This window comes from Ochotona princeps, chromosome 18 (genome assembly GCF_030435755.1).
Source record: "Ochotona princeps isolate mOchPri1 chromosome 18, mOchPri1.hap1, whole genome shotgun sequence".
Classification (NCBI taxonomy): Eukaryota; Metazoa; Chordata; class Mammalia; order Lagomorpha; family Ochotonidae; genus Ochotona; species Ochotona princeps.
This window is the reverse complement of record NC_080849.1, coordinates 8,026,936-8,032,098: the sequence shown is the minus strand read 5'-3', so window position 1 is coordinate 8,032,098 and position 5,163 is coordinate 8,026,936. Positions and strand designations below refer to the sequence as shown.

Below are 5,163 nucleotides of genomic sequence, written 5' to 3'. Positions count from 1 at the left end.
ACCGGCGCCCATATGGGATCCTGGCGTGTTCAAGGCGAGGACTTTAGCCATTAGGCCACGCCGCCGGGCCCTAATAATAAATCTTTTAAAAAGTAAGTACATTTTGCTCTTCTTGCCACAAAAATACATAAATCATGAAACTGTATGGATGTGTTCATCTGTTCACTACTGTAACTTTTTCATTAGCTGCATGTATTCTACAGTATTATTTTGTATAACTTAAATACATATAATAAACATAAAAATAACAAAGACAGAGACTTTGAAAATTTTGCTTCTTGAGCCAATGTCATGCTACAGCAAATAAAATCACTGTCCTGCAAAGCTTGCATCCCATGGGTAATCGTTTGTGTCTTGTCTTCCAGTCCAGGCTCTGCTAATGTGCCCAGAAGTGCAGCAGAAGCTGGCCCAGCTACTTGGCCCCTGTCAAGCATGTGGGATACCTGGCAAAGCTCCTGGCTGTGGCCTGGCTTGGAGGGCAAATTGGTGGATGGAAGATGTCCTTCTCTTTAATTTGTCTCTCCCTCTCACCCAATGACTCTTCAAAATAAATAAATAATCTACCAATTAAACTAACCTTTCACTCTACTGTTTTATATCTGGGATAGAAAAGTATTATTTGCTCCTTAAATGTTTTTTCATCGCATTGTGATCTGTTGTTTTACATGGGTTATTAATGTAGATTAGAACCAAGAAATGTACACAGTTCTCCTTTTTATCTTTGTTGCATCTTCATAGAATGAAAATCTTACAAGTACAAATAGAGCAGGAAATTAAGGGAATCTCCCGAAATGAAAAAAGAGAAGCAAAACCAACAAATGCTCTAGCGATCTGAGTACTCATAAATATACAAATACATGCACTCAAGCAAGTTTAAAACAACCATTAGCAATGCATAGTTAAATTGTAAAAACTTCCAACTTTTTAGGCTTAGTAATTAGGAACGTAGTTTGCCATCAGTCCTGGATTAAAATCAATATCTTCATTTATTGCTCCATTTGTAATTCAGTGTCATTCTTGCACAGGGTCCATACTATCCTTCTCTGTATCATTCCAATTTCAGTATATGTGCTGCCAAAGTGAACACCACTCCATTTTGTGATTTGTTAAGCTTTATTTGCCTTCAAGAGCAAAAATCTGAATTACAGTACATGCATGATATATGCCTACATGTTCCTAGTATTCAATCAAAGGAGGAAGGAAGAGGAAGGAAAGAAGGGGGTGGAGACAGACAGACACACACATACAGAGAGAGAAGGGGGTGGAGACAGACAGACAGACACACACACAGAGAGAAGGGGGTGGAGACAGACAGACAGACACACACACACAGAGAAGGGGGTGGAGACAGACAGACAGACACACACAGAGAAGGGGGTGGAGACAGACAGACACACACACACAGAGAAGGGGGTGGAGACAGACAGACAGACACACACACACAGAGAAGGGGGTGGAGACAGACAGACACACACACACAGAGAAGGGGGTGGAGACAGACAGACAGACACACACACACAGAGAAGGGGGTGGAGACAGACAGACAGACACACACACACAGAGAAGGGGGTGGAGACAGAAAGACACACACAGAGAGAGAAGGATGAAAGAAGAAAGGAATGGAGGATGGGAGAAAGGAAGAGATAGAAAGGTAAGTGTAATAGGAATTGAACAGTAGCCCTCCGGGTAGCTAACTCATCTTGTTCTAGCCCTGGCTAGACACCGAGAGGCGACTGTGCTTGTCCTTTTCTCACTGAGCAATGGGACGCTTCTACTCTCAGATTCTTTTGACTCAAATCCTTTTCTCCTAAGAACTGAAACAAGCTCTATGAACTTGCCAGCATGAGAAACTTACAGGGGTATAATGAGACAGGTGTGGGGTTCTGTTCCTAAGCTCTCCTACCATGGTAATTCCTACTCATCTGTTCCCGCAGAGCCTCAAAGGTGCATGGGTTATCATAATTCATGCTACTGTAGCTCTCATGTTCCAGGCAGAACAGTTAAATGATATAACTACCACCCTGTAGGCAACTTTTCCATTTGAATTTCTCTCTGAATCTTCCCATCCATCAGTCCAAACCCAATTCTATTTCATTACCACTGTGAGGACTAATTCCAGGGTTGTCAAACATGAGGTTTACCTCATGTCTATGAAGAACCAGTATGGTACTGAAAGGCTATAACTATGCTCTGATCACTAAGCTCCCTAAAGTGACAAATTTGAGTCTGTCTCCTGGGGACTATAGATTTGTTTATTCATATGATGGAGGACTGATTTTACTACCTCTGTGAGCAAAAATCAGTGACTTTGTCTTAAAGTTGCTATGCAGCTGAAATGCGCATGGTTCTGAACTTTGTGGGGACCCCGGAGTTCTCAGCTGTTTAGAGAGGCAACAGCCTTTCTTGTAGAAGCAGATGATGGTGATGGTCTCGCAACAGTATGCAGAATAAGCCACCATGATGTGTTTTGTCAAATGGCGGTGGCTCATGGGCTGAGCATCCATCTGTGTGATGTGGGAACAGGTGGCAGAGTACCTAGAGGGCATGTCAGTTTGGTGAACACATGATATGTGGGGAAATCAAAGAACAAAGAGGACTGGTTGTTATAGGAGTGACACAGAAAGTCATCAGAAGTGTGGTTGCTGAGGCCTCCCAGAAGCCCTGTAGGCCCAAAGACTCTGCATACCAGACACATTCGGGATCACTCAAATAATGTTAGCATCTGGGAAAGCAGGCACAAGCTGTGGCAGTCTGAAGCCGTACACTGGTGACTTTCATGTATAGACCGCCTGTTGAAGGGGGGAACCTTGGCATTTCTCCCACCATGCACTGGAGTTGAGCACCTATTAGAGGTCAATGAGAGAATCCTTGGTGAATTACCACTGCCGAGCACCTTGTGACGTGGGGCCTGCTAGCTTTGGCTGAGCCTTCTTGGCTTTGTTACCTCCTCATTCACTCCTCAACTTTTTCACCTTACACTCAATTCTTGCTTGGGATGAAGCTTCTGGATGACCTCCAAGGACATTCTCACCAGCTCATTCAAGCTAATTATGAGGATTTCTGTGAAAGTAAAATTAGCAGCTTCACTACACCTAGAGAACTTCCAAAAAATGTGGTTAGCACTTGATGAAAAGGTGACCATGAGGATGGTAACTTGTGATGGGTTTTAATCAGGGCATGTGTGAAACCTTGTAATCTCTTTCTGTTTTATGTGCGCATGCACATCCAAATCATTTGTTTCACAGATAAGACATCTGTGATTGAAGGTTTACTGGATGTCCTGGAGCCAGTGATAAACAAGCAAACAAACAAATAAACAGTATGTTCGAGTACCTATTTGTGTAACTCAGTATCTTCCAGTAATATACACCAAAAGAAGAAAGGGGAGTTGGGTTTGACTGAAATTAAAATAAAATAATAATTGCCTTATGGATTATCGAATACATTAAAAAGGCCGTGCGACCCAAGATGCTTCAACACAAGGCTGCAGTAGCAGATTTCTCCTTCTTCTTGCACTAATCGTGCTAGTGAGCCACCAAGAGAATGACATAAGCGTGAATGAGCAGTAGTCACCACTACACTCTGTCTCTCTCAAACACAGAAAAAATATCAGCAAAATGAAAACGTAGCACTCAACAATAGGAAGATGCTCGGAATTGCCACCTGCACACTGGTAGTTTTGGCACACATTCACAATAATGTAACTCTGGATTTGATTACATTATAAGCATACTCCATAAAAATTTTTTCCCTGTCAGATCTCCCTTTGAGTGTGTGATGGGCACAGTTCTTTGCCTTCTTTCTTTATTCTTCCCCTCATATTTTTGTTTCTCACAGTGTATCACATGGGTTGACTCACTCTTACACATTGGCACAGTGTTAGTCCCCATCCATTTAGCAAGTTCAACCTTTATATTCTTGCTGAAATACACTGGTGTTACTTTGTATTGTCGCTGTCCTTTATTTAGTGCTACCTGAAGTAATTAATCATAATGTAGCTTAGAACTAAGTACATCATTGAAAAGTCAAAATAATATTGGTGTTGAAGCTAGCTGACTCGATAGAGCCAGAGATGATTGTAATACACCTGTGCTCAGAATTTCTTATAGAAGAGTGAGAAATCAGAAACGTACTTTTTAACTAGCTTTTGCTGCATAGTGTGAGAATCTCTGATGTCATGTGTCTCTTCTTTAATTTACATACTCCCCATATATAACAATGTATACATACCCGTGCCTGCTTTTATTAAAACGTGTCTTTAATTTTATTATTGGAAAGGCAGATTTACAGGGAGGAGAGAGAGAGAAAGATCATCCATCTGCTGATTCACTTCCCAAGTGGATGCCATGGCCAGAGCTGAGTCGAGTTGAAGTCAGAAACTTCTTCTAGCTCTCCCAAGTGGTTGCAAGGCCCCAAGGCTTAAGGTCATCCCCCTCTGCTTTCCCAGGCCACACACAGAGAACTGGATAGGAAGTGTGTCGGGGACACGGATTGATCTCCACATGTCTTACCCCGGTGCTTGCCGGTGGAACTGAGCTTCATTCAGTAAGACTTCAACTTCAGTGAAGCTGACCCACGAGAAAGCACACTGAAGAAGTAAGGAGGGGAACATTGCTCTGCCGGTCAAGGAATACTGTGAACCCGCTAATATGATATCATGCTTTTCTAGCATATTCTTTTTTTCTCTCTTTCATGTTAGGGTAATAGTAGAAAGTCATAAATTCCTTCATGACATTTTTCAAAATTAGCACCTAAGCACTACTTTCTAGAAATGAAACATTAAAAAATATGTAAGAGAGGGTAACATGGTGGTTTGCAACATTGCTATCCCATGTGGGTGTCAGCTACTCTGCTCCTAGTGTGAGGAAGCTCCTGGCTCAGTTTCTTTGAATCCCCTCAGCTCTGGCTGTCAGAATTCTGAGCAGTGAGCCAGCAAATGAGAGACGTTTCTATTTGTCTATCCCGTTTCTGTAAAATCTGACTTTTTAATGAAAAGAAGTTTTAGGAAAGAAATATGTAAGAAAAAGAAAAGCTTCTCGTTGCTGAATTTGATTTTTCTTTGTCCAGTTATATGTTTGCTCTCAATAATACAAGTTCACAATCTTTACTTTTATGCCAGGAAGAATTGGGCACAGGAAAAATATTGCATCATTTGTTTTCTTA

The 5,163-nt window shown here is 41.7% G+C and overlaps 1 non-coding gene across 1 annotated transcript; it reads right to left on the bottom strand.

Annotated features, from left to right (window-relative positions):
- Positions 1-980: 980 nt before the first annotated feature.
- On the bottom strand, positions 981-1,087 carry LOC118758121 (U6 spliceosomal RNA). The gene has a single exon (XR_004995547.1). It is a non-coding gene; the product is annotated as a U6 spliceosomal RNA (small nuclear RNA).
- Positions 1,088-5,163: the final 4,076 nt, after the last annotated feature.